At 43.7% G+C, this 18,097-nt stretch overlaps 1 protein-coding gene and 1 long non-coding RNA gene across 3 annotated transcripts in view; one reads left to right on the plus strand and one right to left on the minus strand.

The window, feature by feature from the left end:
- LOC143809260 (uncharacterized) overlaps nt 1-10,014 on the minus strand; it is a 29,029-nt gene extending 19,015 nt beyond the window's left edge. For both annotated transcript variants that reach the window (XR_013222187.1, XR_013222186.1), the window contains exons 1-2: nt 9,906-10,014; nt 764-871 (exon numbers count right to left, since the gene is read on the minus strand). This is a non-coding gene — a long non-coding RNA (uncharacterized LOC143809260). The remainder of the gene's footprint in view (nt 1-763; nt 872-9,905) is intronic.
- AVPR2 (arginine vasopressin receptor 2) overlaps nt 1-18,097 on the plus strand; it is a 109,809-nt gene that overhangs the window by 31,933 nt on the left and 59,779 nt on the right. The gene's annotated exons all lie outside the window — the stretch shown is intronic.

Here is an 18,097-nt window from a genome sequence, read left to right on the forward strand (position 1 = left end):
AATTTGGAGGGAACAACTTTCAGCCATAGAGGCGGGGTTTTCGGGTATTTGATTCACCCTTTCCTTACCCGCTGGCTGCATGCTGGCTGCAATATTGGATTGAAGTTCATTCTCTGTCCTCTGTAGTACATGCCTGCGCAAAGCAAGATTTCCTTGTGCAGGCATGTACTACGGAGGACAGAGAATGAACTTCAATCCAATATTGCAGCCAGCATGCAGCCAGCGGGTAAGGAAAGGGTGAATCAAACACTCGAAAACCCCGCCCCTATGGCTGAAAATTGTTCCCTCCAAATTCAGGTGACAGAGTCCCTTTAAACTCTAGGAGCCCGTGTGTCATCCAATAAAAAACCTGGAAGCATACAGAAATGTCACACAAATGTGAGAATGTAGAATAAGGGATTTTACCGATAACATTATTATTGCACGTCACACAGTGCAGATACAGAATATCTGGGTGGCACGGTGGCTCAGTGGTTAGCACCGTGCAGCTCTGCAGCTTTGCAGCACTGGAGTCCTGGTTTCAAATCCCACCAAGGACAACATCTGCAAGGAGTTTGTATGTTCTCCCGTGTTTGCGTGGGTTTCCCCTGGGTACTCCGGTTTCCTCCCATATTCCAAAGACATACTGATAGGGAATTTAGATTGTGATCCCCATCGGGGACAGTGATGATAATGTGTGCAAAACTGTAAAGCGCTGAGGAATATGTTAGCGCTATATAAAGATTATTATTATTATATCTACATCCAGGCACTTATCACTGACATCTCGTCTGATTAGAGCCATTTTCTGCTGTTTCTCCTCCATGTGGTCAGACCTTCATGTCGACATCTCCCAGCCACGACTCGTCTTGTCACAATGATCGTCGAAGCTCTAAAAATAACAAGGTCACATACATTGTATTCATACTTGTGTCTCCCCCGAATACAGATATGTACCACACCATTAATATACTATTAGCCCCGCACCATTAAAAGTATAAAGAGATAAGCAGCACTGTGCCCCCCATTACCTATAATCTCCGCCGTCCAATAGTGTAAATTATTCAGTCTGTGACTCCCCAATTACCTGTAAGGCTATGTGCACACGGAAAGTACTCAAGGTTTTACAGTAGAAGCAACGTGAATGAGATCCCTGAAGTCTCATGCACACGCTGCTTATTTTTTCCTTGCAGATTTGCAGCAGATTAAAATCTACATAATGTCAATTCTTGCAGCGTATTTCACCCGTACTAATGGGGAAAAATGCGTAACAAAAGCATGGCAAAAATGTGGAAAAAAAAATAATGTACTGTATTTTACGCAACTTTTTTCCTGAAAACACATTAGGACATGCAGCAGAATTTTCTCCTGCAAAGCCTTAGTCCCTGTCCTGTGTCCCCTTCATTCATTATAAGTCCTTGATAGCATCATAATGAATTTGGAAGTGGGAGAAGACGCCATCAGACACTGAGCATCCTCCTCCACCTCCCAATTCATTACAAGTCCCTGACAGCATCTTCTCCCACCTTTCAGTTCATTATAAAGTGTCTTATGCACCTTAACCCCTCCTTTCCCAATACCCAATATATTTTAAGTACCCAATAGCATCACAATGAATTGTGACATGGGGGAGGACACTTTCAGGGGCTTAGCACCTGCTTCCATTACCCAATTCACTTTACATCCATATCTTACTTCTTTCTCCACCTCCCCCTGTTCGTAAGTCTATTATAAGTCCCCCTTCCTCCCATCCCAATCCTCCACACCCCTCATTGTCCTCCTCCTCCCTGCATCCCATCATTGCTCTCTCCCCAGCTCCATCATTGCACTCTCCATCACCTCCATCATTGCCCTCTCCATCACCTCCATCATTGCCTTCTCACCACCTCCATCATTGCCCTCTCCACCACCTCCATCATTGCCCTCTGCAACACCCCCAACATTGCCCTCTCCACCACCCCGATTATTGCCCTCCCCACCACCTCCATCATTGCCCTCTCCTCCACCTCCATCATTGCCTTCTCCATCACCACCCCATCATTGCCATTTCCACCACCACCATCATTAACTTCTCCCCCACCACCCTCATCATTGCTCTTTCCACCATGTCCATCATTGCCTTCTCTCCCACTACCCCATCATTGCCCTTTCCACCACCTCTATCATTGCATTCCCCACCACAACCATTGCCCTTTCCACACCACCATTATTGCCCTTTCTACCACCTCCATCATTGCTTTCTCCCCCACCACCCCATCATTGCCTTCTCCCTCACCACCACCACCATTGCCCTTTCCACGACCTCCATCATTGCTTCCACCCCCACCACCACCATCATTGCCCTTTCCACCACCACCATCATTGCGTCCTCCTCCACCACCCCCGTCATTGCCCTCTCCATCACCCCATCATTGCCCTCTCCACCACCTCCATCATTGCCTTCTCCCCACCACCTCATTATTGCCATTTCCACCACCACCATCATTAACTTCTCCCCCACCACCCTCATCATTGCCCTTTCCACCACCTCCATCATTGCTTTCTCTCCCACCACCCCATCATTGCCCTTTCCACCACCTCTATCATTGCTTTTTTCCCCACCACCCCCATCATTGCCCTTTCCACCAACATCATTGCCCTTTCCATCACCTCCATCACAGCCTTCTCTCTCACCACCCCATCATTACCCTTTCCACCACCTCTGTCATTGCTTTCCCCCCACCATTGCCCTTTCCACCACCACCATCATTGCCCTTTCTACCACCTCCATCATTGCCTTCTCCTCCACCACCCCATCATTGCCTTCTCCCTCACCACCACCATCATTGCCCTTTCCACCACCTCCATCATTGCTTCCTCCCCCACCACCATCATTGCCCTTTCCACCACCACCATCATTGCATCCTCCTCCACTACCCCCATCATTGCCCTCTCCATCACCCCATCATTGCCCTCTCCACACACAGACACACAGCACCACTCTCCTCTCCGCACGTTCCCCGGCAGCCACAGCATCTTCATCGTTGGCAGCTTTCTCTCTGATACAGCAGTACGCTGAATGCTGATGTCATCCAGCCGCACTGCTGTATCAGACAGGAAGCATGGGCAGGGAGCAGGACAGATCCCTGCAGCCCCACTGCCATTTTCTCCCGTAGGCAGCGGAACTGCAGGGATCGCTCCCTGTCCACCGCACATGAGGACAATCTGGCAAGGGGCCCCTAGGGTCAGATTGCCCTCAGTGTTAGTCGCCCTGCAGGGGCCTCCCTCCACCGGCTGCACATACGGTGTGGCCGCCCCTGTCTCTAATGGGAAAATCTGTATATACTGAGTACAGATTAGACAGATTTTACCCTTAATTAGAAATTGGCAGATCAGTCCATGAGGAGAAAGAAGCAGATTTCTGTGATAAGATATATTACAAAGTGTGTTATTTTCATGTGTACTATTGGTTTAAGAAATAAATATTAAAACAAAACTTAATATTTATGCTATTTTACCCAAACATGAGAGGTAGTACATACAGTGCAGATTCATGGAGGCTCTGTAGTCCCTGGTAAATGAGTGTTCTGTCTTTGGTGATCTAGTAGTATATTCTATGTTGGGTCCCTACTAATTCAGTAGCAGGGGAGCGTCAGCAGGAATAGGAAGTCTTATAGGCCAGGTAAGGAAGGAAGGAAAGAAGGAGAGAAGTAGGAAAGGAGGGAAGGAAGCTGTCTATCTGGGGTCTCTTTTTTTAACAAGATTTGCTTGTTGCAAGGCTAGATAAAGGGTTAAGCAACAAACAGCGCTATAGCTTGCCGAATAAGAGGGAACCCGGGAACATTCGTTCATCTCTATTTGTAACCATGGCTACCTAAGGTCCTGAAATGCCTGCACATGAGGAACAAGACATAGCGAATCAGAAAAAACTATACATTTCTAATTGGAGGTATTTGCTAATATGATTATACCTACTACATAATAGGATAGGATCTTGGAGATGGGAATAGCACTTTAATTAGTCTCTAAAAAAAGGATTTTGTGTATGAAAAAAATATCAGAATCATCTTTATTGATTAAGAAGGACAGCAGCCATGTTATTTTTTCCCTTTTCCTGGACATCCCCTTTAATATCTTAAAATCTTTCCAATATATTACTTTATGTCAATGTAATAAGCTGTGTATCCGATTCATTTATTTTGACTTTTTGCCTAATTAATTGGTAGAAAGTAAACATCAACACGTACAGTCAGATCACGTAGGAGGCAAATGAAGCACGTGTCATGGCTGCTCATTCATGGTGTCAGAGGACAAAGTGTCTTCTGCTGCTGTTGGAGCATTGGTGGTCATCCTTGCTGTGTAGATGCTGACAGTTCCAACAGTTGCTTTCCCAGTGAGCTGTTTGTGGTGCAGTTGTTTGGTCACCTGCTGTGCTCAGACCAATAGTCGTGACTTCTACATTAAGATTTTGCATTTTTCAGCTCCTCGTTTCTTAATGGTCTTGTGTGATAGACGTGCGGGATGTGTTCCCTTATTTTATAGCGAGACAGACCATGACTTAAAGGGAGTCGTCAGCCCTAAAATCGATATGAAGTTATCTATAAAGTGATATAGTCCATTTGTCTCCTATGGCAATCATGCTAGCATTGTACATTAACTGTTACAGCACCTGATAAAATTGCTTTTAATATGCGTGCAAATGAGTGGGCTCCAGTGCACCCTTGGTGTGGCTAAAAGCTTAGTGCACCATTATGCCCTCTCATTTTGCATGTTGGGGACATCCCGCTGCTTCCGATTGACAGCAGTTGCTTCCCAGAGTGAGCGCTGTCTGAACGGTGTTGACTGGCACATACTCCTCCCTGGTTCCTCTCTGGAGACGCCGCTCTCTACACATCCGGATTTTTTTTGGTATAGTGAGGAGCATCCGTGGGGAGGAACCAATGAGGAGAACTTTTCCACCCACACCATGTGTGCAGCAGTGTGCATTCTCAGAGATTGGGCAACACTCACTGCGGGGGAAATCCCCAACATGTAAATTGAGGGGGGCGTAGCGATGCGCCATGCCAAGGGTGCACTAAATCCCCCTCATTTGCATGCAAATTAAAAGTATTTTTCCCAGGCACTGTGCCAGTAACACATACAATATTAGCGTGATTTTTATAGGGGCTAAGACCCCTATATTACTGTATGGATTGTTTAATGTTCATTTTGGGGGTGACAGACTCTAGCAATCATTAATACCTGCAATGCAAGTAATACTGTGTACTAGTTGATCAATTAAGTTGTGGCACGTGATTCATTACTGGGGGAAAGATTGTAGATGTTCCAGACTCATCTACATTCCTCACACTTATCGTTAATCACATACAGCGTCTCATTACTTTGCATTTGCAGATTGCAGCTTGGAAACACTTGCACATTTTTCAGTGGGGGTTTAAAAGCTTATTAGCTGAAATTAAGTTCCTATCTCTATAACACCACCAGAAAATCTCTCCTCGTGTAGCATCAGCTGCATCCGATAAGCTTTTCAAATATCCGTAACTTTTAAGCTCATTTCAACTCTAAGCACAGAAGATCAGCGGGCATAATCTAATGTAGGACATTGCAGAGCATTCCTCTCCATGGGTGAGTGGTAACATGTGAAAAATGTAATCTCCAGAAGGACATGTTAACAAATAAAGCATGTGGCATCTGGTGCTTAATGTCAGAGCAGTGTTTTCTCCCAGGGTTCCATCTAAGGTTTGCATCTCCTGGTGAGGCTCGGATAATAGGGAGGGATACTGGAGAAATTACCCTCGGGCTTCTACCCACTGAAGGTCTCTTTCAAGTTCTTTACAAACTTGCTCCAGTCCTGGACATAGTAAATCATTGCACTGGTGCCCCTCCACTATACAATAAAATATGAGCTAATAACTTTAATCCACAAAGCTCTTCGTAGTGCTGCACTACACTACATCTCCACCCTCACCATGCTCATGCTCTCCACGGTGCTGCACCGCCATACTTCTTCTCCCTATTTCTCTATTTATAACCCTATCTATGCTCTCCATATTGACATACTGTCCTACATCTCCTCTTTATCTCTGTTTAATACCCTGCCTGTGCTTTCCATAGTGCTGCACTTCCTACATCTCCTTCCTCGCCTCTGTCTACCACTTTACTGTACAGGTTCTCTAAACATTCATGTACCGCCCTACATCACTTCAATCATCTCTGTCTAAAACTCTATGTCTGTGCTCTCCACAGTGCTACACCATCCTATATTTCCTGCCGCATCTCTATCTATAACCCTCCCAATGCTTTCCACATTGATTCACCACACTACATCTCCACCATCATCTCTGTCTAAAACTCTACGAATGCTCTTCACATTGCTGCACCGTTCTACATCTCCTCCTCATCTCTGTTTACCACCATACCTGTGCTTTTCATCTCCTCCCTCATCTTTGTCTATAACCCTACCTGTGCTCTCCACATTGAAGTACCACCCTATATGTCATCTCTTCAGACAAGGTGGCTGGCAGCACTCACTATGTAGGACACACGTTCATATTGACCAAGGAACCCACTTGTTAATATATGCAGCAAACGAAAAAAGTGTAGACAGCATCCAATCCAGGGTGAAATTTAAAAAAAATCTGAAGTTTTATTCCGTCATAGCAAATGCTATATATATACTGTATATATATATATATATATATATATATATATATATATATATATATATATATATATATCATCTCTGTCTATTACCCTGCCTGTGCTCTCCACAGTACTGCACCATCCTATCTCTCCTCCCCCATTCCTGTCTACCACCCTACCTGTGCTCTCCACAGTGCTGCACCACCCTACATCTCCTCCTCATCTCTGTCTTATTACCCTGCCTGTGCTCTCCACAGTGCTGCACCACCCTACATCTCCTCCTCATCTCTGTCTTATTACCCTGCCTGTGCTCTCCACAGTGCTGCACCACCCTACATCTCCTCCTCATCTCTGTCTTATTACCCTGCCTGTGCTCTCCACAGTGCTGCACCACTCTACATCTCCTCATCTCTATCTTATTACTCTGCCTGTGCTCTCCAAAATGCTGCACCATCCCACAGCTCCTCCTCATCTCTGTCTTATTACCCTGCCTGTGCTCTCCACAGTGCTGCACCACCCTACATCTCCTCCTCATTTATGTATATCACCATACCCATGCTCTCCACAGTGCTGCACCACCCTACAGCTCTTCCTCATCTCTATCTTATTACTCTGCCTGTGCTCTCCAAAATGCTGCACCATCCCACAGCTCCTCCTCATCTCTGTCTTATTACCCTGCCTGTGCTTTCCACAGTGGTATGCCTCCCTAAATTCCCTCCTTCATCTCTGTGTACCATCCTGCTCATTCCCCCAGTTCTTCGAATGATCTAAAATTCACCATACATACTGTATATGACAGCTGTTGGCCAAACATTTATTAGGCACATAGCTGTTTCTCCCTAAGCCCCAATATACATTAACACTCCTATAAGCCAAGTGATCATGTGTTTTCAATGAAGAGAGAGAGAGGATCAGGCATGTCAATTACTGATCCTTCTTTTCCCAAATACATTTGTGAGAGAAAAGTTGGGAAGCCCCTTATCACATAAGATCCCTGAAATCATCAGGTTTGGCCAATTTTCATCTATTGTGTATGGAAGCTGTTATGCCCAACTGTGGCGCATGTGGATTGTGAGCCCACTGGGCATACCCAGGAAGGGGCATAACAATGCAGCTACCTTGGTGTTCATTGGAGCCTCTAGTGTAGAGGTCAGACTTGTGCAGCAGGTAGCCGCCAGCTACCACTCCTGGGCATAACCCGATACTGCAGCTGCTGACCCCCAGGGTCAGGTATGCAGACACTGAATTAGGGCTTAGGATACTGGATCAGGGTTTGGCCACCCATGAATTGGGGGATAATGTTTATGCATTGGCCGCTCTGGGACCAGGGTACTTCGAGAACTGGACTAGCCGCACCAGGACCAAGGGATTTTGGGTACAGGACTGGCCACACCAGGACCAGGGACAATGTTCAGGAACTGGCTGTTTCAGAATCAGGTGACGAGGTTCAGGCATTGGCCACTCCGGGACCAGAGGTATATGGATACAGGACTGGCCACACCAAGATCAGGGGATAACGTTCAGGCTCTGGCCAAATCGGGACCTCACAACTCACTAGCAGTGCACATTACTAATGATTCACTACGTTGCTTGGCGACTCCCTAGGGGAGAGGGTCTTTTATACAAGATGCCTCCGAGCTATTGGCTGACAGCCATCTTGCAGGTGTACTACTCATGCTAAATACCTCTCAGCAAGAAGGTGAGAGCATTTAGTAAAATGCGCACGCTGCTCCTTCAAGAACAGGAAAGTGTGCGCAACAGTGTGCTAGGTGCGCCGCCGGGGCTGCGGCACATACAGGAATCAGAGAGCAGGATAGACCATGCCAAGGATCGGGGCAATGAGTAAGCCGGCGTATGGAGAGAGAAGGGGACACCATGCAGGGACACCCGTAGCAGCAATACAGAAGCCATTAGAGCAACACCCTCATCATGCAAATCTCCCACACCCTCCCTCTAGACTTTCCTCAAGCTGCACCTCTTTTCTAGGATGCGCTACCCCAGACAATCAAGATTTTTTTTCATTACTAATATTGCCGATTTTGTTTTGTCCTAAAAACACAATCTTTTTAGGTGTGCTAAGCACATTCTCTAATCAATCTCTTTTGTTTGTATCCTTCTCCATTCTAAATTAATCCTCAAAACATGGTCACTTACATATACATGAATACTGACATGTGACAGGCTCATACTTCATTACTTGTGTACCCTTATTATACCTTTTTTACTTTTTGTGTCACCCTCATATCATCGTGGATTATAACCTCTTGGGAGCCTACTGTATTTATTTTTTATCAATTTGTTTTACTCTGTAATGTTATCATTTTTATTTCTACAGCACTAACATATTGCAGCACTTTACAATTCCGAGAATTCTCGTACAAACAATCAGTATATGAATCCCCGGAATTCTAAAGTGCTGTTGAATATGTTAGTGCCATAGAAATAACAATTATGCATATTATTACCGTTCTTAATAGCATTGGACATGTGTGGGCACATTAAGATTTTTTTTATTTCTGGAAACTTTATTACATTGTCAGATTAAATTATTAGTTTATGAACCTGTTTATCACCCAGAGCATTGACATCTGACAACTTCTTGAACATCTGTTGTGCTTCAAAAGTCTAGTTCCTTGAAGAACTTTTTTTTTTCTAAAGATCAGAGGGTTCTCCTGAAATGTCTATTCTAGTATATAATTGCATTCCATGAAATAATCTTTTATTTTTATATTCCGTAGCGCTTTACAGTTTGCACACATTATCATCGCTGTCCCCAATGGGGCTCACAATCTGAAAAAAAAGTTGTGTTGTACTGTTCCTTTGTTATTCCTACTAGAAGTGTATGTATAAATTGATTGTTTTGATATTATGCAATCAGTGCTGACAGCTTGATGGGTGAACTCACAGATAGCTGTGATCAGGGAAATTTCTAGGTGATGCTACCACTGACCACTTTAGGTTATCCGAAAATACAGTTTTTAATATATTAAATTAACGGGTAATGTTCTTTGAAGGGAAGCATTCGTCAGAAAATGACCTTTTGTTTAAATCAAGTTTTTATGATAAATACACCGTATTTTTAATAAATTTTGGCCATTTTTTTTTTCATTTTCATATTATGTTCTTTAATACGTAAATAAAATCAGAAATTTTCCAAGTTTAACATTGGCCTCTGGGGCTTTTTTATATCTTTAGTTAGGAATAGTTTTCAGCTTACTCATTATCATCAAAGACAGAATTGCAATAACTGACAGCACCTGTAAACACAGCTGATAACAGGGAATCCACCAATCACAGCAGCTTACCCTACTCTTTCTCCTTTCACGATGATCTTTGCACACGCTCATTGGATTATTCAATACAGAAGATAGGGTGAGAGTCTGTCTATGGCTTCTAATGTGCATGTGAATTTTCTAAAACAACAGAAATGGAAGAGTCTAAAATGTGAAAATGGCAAGATTTCTATTTCTTATTTTTAATAATGATTGTGAAATAGAGTAGTAAAAGAAAACATTGCATGCTCCCTATAATCAGAGACAGGGAACACCTGTCTACACAGCTGATAACAAAGAATTCTCCAATCACAATAGGTAATGTCACAGCTCTTCACAAATGACTTGTGCACACGTTCATAACCTGCTTCAGTACCAAAGGCAGAGTCGGGGTCTAACCATTGTGGCTATGTACATGTGTTGTTTCCTGAAACAATAAAAAGATAGAGATTTAAAAAGCCAGTGGCCAGTGTGAAAACTGCAAGAAGGTATTGCCTCACCATATATCTACAAAACCTTGCACCATTATTAAATATTCAACATAAAGCATAAATGCTGCCAAGCTCGGTGGATAAATGTGGCTTTCTCCAGTAGGAAAGCATTGTTTTCTTGGTATTCATGACATGAGAAGAGCACGGAGGTCAACAAGTTGGTGGCTTTAGGATTCTTGGTTATGAATAATTTCAACATACTTTAATAGTGCCCTCATAAAGGCGGACATGCCAGATTTTCACCTTGGAGATTTCAGAATCGTCCCTTCTGAAATTGCTCCTATGACCCCAAATTTATTTCAGCCATGACGGCTCGAGTTGAGAAATGTTAAACTTTTTTAGATAATGCAAATCTTCCCTTGCTCGCTGCTTAGGTTGAGCCTGACAAGCAGAACATATTTGTGATTTATGACATATCAGAGCAATTCCCACCAAATGTTTTTCTCAGGCTGAAGAATTTGAGAAGGAAAAAAAAAAAAGATCAACTGTTCGAAACATAACTACATCACAAAGGATGGTTTTGTTATTAACATAGTCGGAAGCAAATTTTTGGTGTCCATACAAATACTGAAAGATGTTTAGAATTGAGAGTCCTCAGTGGTTGATACCTTTTACCACCGAGGACTCTCAATTCTAAACATCATTCTATCTACTGGCTAACAAGGTACCAAGAAATATATCTTTCCTGCATACAAATACTGTGCATTGGTTAGGACATTTTCAATGGGGAGGATGAATGGAAAAGAACTGATGATTATTGTAAGGGAGGACACAGTCGCTATACAGTATACCTACATGTGCGCAGCAGGTTTGGTCAACTTCACATTTGTTTTAACTGCATATAGACCTCGTCATTGCCACGTAGATGAGTAGTCAGAATGAAAAAAAGAGAAGTTGTCCCATGAATAATACCCTTTCCATGAGGGCATGTGGGCATCAAAGGAGGGAAAGTAATACAACATGTGCAGGGGACACGATGGCTGCACCAGTATTTTATGCTCTACCGCAAAATACATGGCAAGGCTTTCCTTCCACTAGGGCAATAATTCTGTATAAATGTCTTCGTCAACCTTGTAGTCATTATTTTATCACACTACCCCCAGGGGTAGAATCGTAGAACCCAGTCCAGCAGCCAATCAGTAATATCTAGATGCTGGATGGGAACCTTGACCACTTCCTTAGTTGCTGGTATCCATTGTTCGTCTTCTGATTAGTCGACCTAGCACGGCGTGAAACATGCATCACACCATAACAATACATTTTTGCCAGGCTGGCTAATCACAAGAAGAGCTGTGGATGACGGAAGGTAACAGCCGGTTCTCAGGGCTCCTGTCCACAGAACATTGATTTGGCTGCTGGACTTGGTAATATGAATCGATTTGTACCAACTCTACCCAGGACACATCAACACCTAAGCCAGTGATCCCAAACCTTTCTTACGTCGAGAGTAAGGGTACTGTCACACAGTGCAATTTTGATCACTATGACGGTACGATTCGTGACGTTCTAGCGATATCCATACGATATCGCAGTGTCTGACACGCAGCAGCGATCAGGGACCCTGCTGAGAATCGTACGTCGTAGCAGATCGTTTGGAACTTTCTTTCGTCGCTTGATCACCCGCTGACATCGCTGGATCGTTGTGTGTGACACCGATCCAGCGATGTGTTCGCTTGTAACCAGGGTAAACATCGGGTAACTAAGCGCAGGGCCGCGCTTAGTAACCCGATGTTTACCCTGGTTACCAGCGTAAACGTAAAAAAAAAAACCAGTACATACTCACATTCCGGTGTCTGTCCTCCGGCGTCTCAGCTTCTCTGCACTGTGAGCGCCTGCCGGCCGGAAAGCGAGCACAGCGGTGACGCGGTGACGTCACCGCTCTGCTTTCCGGCTATGGTGCTTACACAGTGGAGAGAAGCAGAACGCCGGGGGACAGACACCGGAATGTGAGTATGTACTGTTTGGTTTTTTTACGTTTACGCTGGTAACCAGGGTAAACATCGGGTTACTAAGCGCGGCCCTGCGCTTAGTAACCCGATGTTTACCCTGGTTACCCGGGGACTTCGGCATCGCTCCAGCGCCGTGATTGCAACGTGTGACCGCAGTCTACGACGCTGGAGCGATAATCATACGACGCTGCGACGTCACGGATCGTGCCGTCGTAGCGATCAAAATTGCACTGTGTGACAGTACCCTTACACTTGGCTCGCGAGTCATATCCAAAGCCCCACCAAATAGTGACACTCAGCTACTGCCTCCCACACAGTAGTGACACCCAGAGCCCTCAATATCGGTATAATGAAGCCAAGGATTCCACATAGAAATCATATCGAGGCAGTATACTTACATCTAAGTATTACTACCTTACCCTCAGTCAGTTTTCTTGTGTCATGCCATCCAATCACGCTATCGCGTCCAGCTTCAAGCAGCCCCTCTATCTTTCTATGTCCAGCTTAGAATTTACTTAATTCATCTCTCCAATCCCAAGCCAAGTATGTACACATCCAGATCTGCTCTTCTGTATGGGGCTACTCAAAAAAGTCACAATCTGGAAACCTGCTCTTCATAGCTGTTTGCTAGTTCTAGTGCTAATGCATCAAGCTGGCAGACAGACACAAGCCACATATCATGGTCCTATGAGCCACATGTGTCCCAAGTCATAGGCTGGAGATCCCTGATCTAAGCTCTTCTCTTGACCAAATTCTGGTTTTATTTGGAGCCAATTTCCCTTCTCTATTTCCAATGTGAAATATTTTCAGTAACCACAGCAGCTCATTAGGTTAGAAGAGCAGACTCTTTGGTCACTGAGACTGATGCAGAACTTACCAGGTTAATTGTTTTACGCTTGGTGTTTATGAATATTTTATAGTTTGCGAGTCTTTATCGAACAGTCTTTATCGACATCTAATGTTCTTTACCCTGATAAGTAGATGAAATTAAGAGGACAAATGGGTAAACCAATTGCATGAGACTTTACAGCTCTTGGTCACATGTAAAGTGAGCTCCATGTTTAGAAATGTGCTTACTATGATGTGCCTTCTGGATACTTGAAGTGAATCTTGGATCTTGTAGAGATCAATACATTGATAAGATGAATATAAACTCTATTGGTGGTGAAGTATTCTAGACTGGATGTGAGCTGGTTTATGACTCAAGAATGATGTAGAGGGAGGATATTCCTACCCCAGACTATGCCACCTAATTAGACTATCAAAGCTTAGGAGGTAGACCGTCAACCAATATCTGAAGTTACTGATAGAGTGAGGAAAAAAAAGTATTTAGTCAGCCACCAATTGTGCAAGTTCTCACACTTAAAAAGATGAGAGAGGCCTGTAATTGATATCATAGGTAGACCACAACTATGAGAGTCAAAATGAGAAAACAAATCCAGAATATCACCTGGTCTGATTTGGCAAGAATTATTTTGCACATTATGGTGGAAAATAAGTATTTGGTCACATAAAAAACAGGCAAGATTTCTGGCTCTCACAGACCTGTAACTTCTTCTTTAAGAGGTTCCTCTGTCCTCCACTCATTACCTGTAGTAATGGCATCTGTTTGAACTTGTTATCAGTATAAAAGACACCTGTCCACAAACTCAAACAGTCACACTCCAAACGCCACTATGGTGAAGACCAAAAAGCTATCGAAAGACACCACAAACAGAATTGTAGCCCTGCACCAGGCTGGGAAGACTGAATCTGCAATAAGTAAGCAGCTTGGTGGGACCTAGTGAATGACCTGCATAGAGCTGATACCATCGTAACAAAGGCTACCATCAGTAACACACTATGTCGCCAGGGACTCAGATCCTGCAGTGCCAGACATGTCCCCCTGCTTAAGCCAGTACATGTCGGGGCCCTTCTGAAGTTTGCTAGAGAACATTTGGATTATCCAGAAGAGTATTGGGAGAATGTCATATGGTCTGATGAATCCAAAGTAAAACTGGTAGAAATAAAACTCGTCGTGTTTGGAGGAGACAGAATGCTGAGTTGCATCCAAAGAATACCATACCTACTGTGAAGCATGGGGGTGGCAACATCATACTTTGGGGCTGTTTATCTGCAAAGGGACCAGGATGACTGAAACGTGGATGGGTCTTTCAGCATGATAATGATCCCAAGCACACCGCCAGGGCAACGAAGGTGTGGCTTCGTAAGAATCTGTCATTGCTAACAAAGGATATGTAACAAAATATTGAGATGAACTTTTGTTAATGACCAAATACTTATTTTCCACCATAATTTGCAAAATAAATCTTGCCAAGTCAGACAAGGTGATTTTCTGGATTTGTTTTCTCATTTTGACTCTCATAGTTGAGGTCTACCTATGATGTCAATTACAGGCCTCTCTCATCTTTTTAAGTGCGAGAACTTACACAATTGGTGGCTCACTAAATACTTTTTTTCCCCACTGCATATCTTGTGTGTGGGGCATATTAGGTTATTAATTAACCATTGAAAGAAAGAAATGGTGGTGATTAGATTTTGAAGAACCATTGTGGGCAGCACGGTGGCTCAGTGGGTAGCACTGCAGTCTTGCAGCGCTGGAGTTCTAGTTTCAAATCCCATCAAGGACAACATCTGCAAGGAGTTTGAATGTTCTCCCCGTGTTTGCGGGGTTTCCTCTGGGTTCTCCAGTTTCCTCCCACATTCCAAAGACATACTGATAGGGAATTTCGATTGTGAGCCCCATTGGGGACTGCGATGATAATGTGTGCAAACTGTAAAGCGCTGCGGAATATGTTAGCGCTATATAAAAATAAAGACTATTATTTATTTATCGGCAAATATAAGTTTGCAGGAGCCCTATATGCCATGGATGGGTATTCACGGTGCCTCCTCATGATATTATTTTGCAGCATTTCATATATACCTTAATGATTATTAGGCTTATTTAGAATCCAGTATCTACAAGGCTAAAGATCTTCAGGAAACAGTATCTTCTTTTCAATGTAGAGCTATAATTTATGCACAGATCTATGGAGTATTACATAAAACAGACTCATTTTTTAATAGTAGTGTGTACATTGATATGGACAATCTCACCTTCAATATGACCAGGCGGAGACATGACAAAACATCAATTCAGTGTGAAGAATCAAAAAGGGCATCTAGTGGACACACTTTGAAAAGCTGGAATTTCACCAATGGAGATCCCATGGGATGGTGAGGTATTGAGCTTTATTTTTTCAAATTAAACCCAATCTGAGATTTGGTCGATAGTAATTTATCAAAAGAATTATGTAATGAAGAAGGACATTTGCGGACATGTCTTACCATTAAGTAGATATTGGACTCTGGAGAAGAACAATAGTCAATTTGAGGTCAATTAAGAAATGCAATTATTGGTCCTAAATTGTATATGAAGATCTCCCTGGTTCCTGCAAAGCAATGAAAGCATTATCTTCATATATCTGATGTTGGAGATTCTTAGTTTCATAGTTTTTAAGGTTGAAGGTAGACATAAGTCTAACGAGTTCCCCCTATGGCCCCCTTGTGCTATGTGCATTCTTAACAGATTGATTCTGGTAAGTTGGAGAATAGTGTCTTGGCGGAATTTCCTCATAGACCTGGATCACAACATCATGGGCTCCTGTACTGTCTGCGGCACTATTTAGCAGCATTGGACGCTTGGTAAAGGGGACATTTTATTTTTATTTTTTTTCAATGTCAGTCAACTTGTATAGTGCTGAGCTGTGGACACATGTCCCACTATAGGACATCCTATGCCATCCTGATTGAGACTGTCTCTAACAGTTTGCTCAGAAACATGGACACTAGTAGTCTCCTTGAGGTCATTTTGTGGGACTCTGAAGCAGATATCGGAACTGTCACGATTCACACCGTGACTGTCAAGATCCCTTAGCCGCTGCCCACAATTTGTCACGGATTGGGGTGACTTTAGACCAACAGACGGCTATCACATGTGCAGGGGCTTATCCTAGTTATCCCTCCACTGCCACAATGTGATGAAAAAACACACACGAGGCTATTGACCTCTTAGGTTACAGCAGGGGCTTATTTTAGGTATCCCACTGCTCTTCAATATACCATGAACTGCAGGGATTTGTGTATATCCCACTTACAGTTCCACTTAAACCTTGCAGCTCTCTGGCGCCCCCCCTTTCTGTCAGGTCAGATTAGGTACTGCACCTAGGGTGATTAGTCGCCAGAAACGCTGCCTGCTATGTACTGGCTATTGGGCACGCTGCAGCGACGCGATAACTACTCCCACTCAGGCAGGAACAATAATTATCAAGCCGCAGTCGCTGAAACAACACCCAAAAGCCTGCACACGGTCGCTGCCACCAGCTCCGATTAAACGGGTCCGGAGCTAACCCAAAACAGTAGCGTAATTTCCCTTCAAGAGACAGGGTACGTTTTTAGAGCATAAAGAACGAACTAGTATTAAATATTATACTCCAGAAAGGTTAGGCAGTGCTTTATCAAAATATGTTACAAAGATATTACAAATGAGACAATTGCAAATATGTACAAGGTAATTATGAAAAGAAAAGGATTAAATGAAGAAAAGATAACACTCACATATTCTCAGATCATTGCATTGCAGGCAACCATACGTCCCAGCTCATTGGACGTGCTGAGGGCACTTCAGGAAAAGACAAGAAGACTCCAATCTGCTCTCTTGGACGCCTGCCAGCACTTAAATCCTACAGTCTGTGACCTCACAGAAAGGGCTGGCTTTTCCAACCCCTCCTACTTCTTCTGCTAACTGATTTTTCCCTAACCTATATCTAATTTCTATAACTCCGCTACACAACATGTCATAGTTGTGACAAACCCAGCATTCATCTGGGATTAACGTGGGCTTTCTAATGAGATCAAATATGTCCTATTATTTACAGAGCAATCCCTACTTATTCATCCGATGGAGTTAGACGTCTGTGTTTAGAGTGATGGGTAGATGCTTCGATGGAGATCAAGGATATGTATTTATCATTCTCCTATCTTAAATAGTTTGCCTAATATCTCACAATAACAGAACAAAGGACTTTCAGATTCTAGAAGTTTCTAATCCAGTTAAAGCTGGGCACTTTCTACTACAGGAAATGCCGGTCGTAAATACCTTAGTGCGGGGGATGAGGGCTTGTGAGCTGAAAGTCAGGCATTTGCAGCCACAAGCTGTTACAGAATCACTCCAAGAAGGGGGCTTAGCCCACAGCAGGCTAGCAAGAGAACTAAACTTATATGATATTTCCTACCATATCGTGACAGGAATAGTGTTGAGCGATACCGTCCGATACTTGAAAGTATCGGTATCGGAAAGTATCGGCCGATACCGGCAAAGTATCGGATCCAATCCGATACCGATACCCGATACCAATACAAGTCAATGGGACTCAAGTATCGGACGGTATTCCTGATGGTTCCCAGGGTCTGAAGGAGAGGAAACTCTCCTTCAGGCCCTGGGAACCATATAAATGTGTAAAAGAAAGAATTAAAATAAAAAATATCGCTATACTTTACCTCTCCGACGCAGCCGGGACCTCAGCGCAGGAACCGGCAGCGTTGTTTGTTTAAAATTCCCGCTTTTACTTGGTTACGCGAACTCCCGGCTTGTGATTGGTCAGGGCGCCCATGTTGCCGGGCCGCGGACCAATCACAGCAAGCCGTGACGAAAATACGTCACGGCTTGCTGTGATTGGTCCGCGTCCCGGCAACATGGCCGCCATTAACCAATCACAAGCCGTGACGTCACGGGAGGCTGGAC

This window comes from Ranitomeya variabilis, chromosome 2 (genome assembly GCF_051348905.1).
Source record: "Ranitomeya variabilis isolate aRanVar5 chromosome 2, aRanVar5.hap1, whole genome shotgun sequence".
Classification (NCBI taxonomy): Eukaryota; Metazoa; Chordata; class Amphibia; order Anura; family Dendrobatidae; genus Ranitomeya; species Ranitomeya variabilis.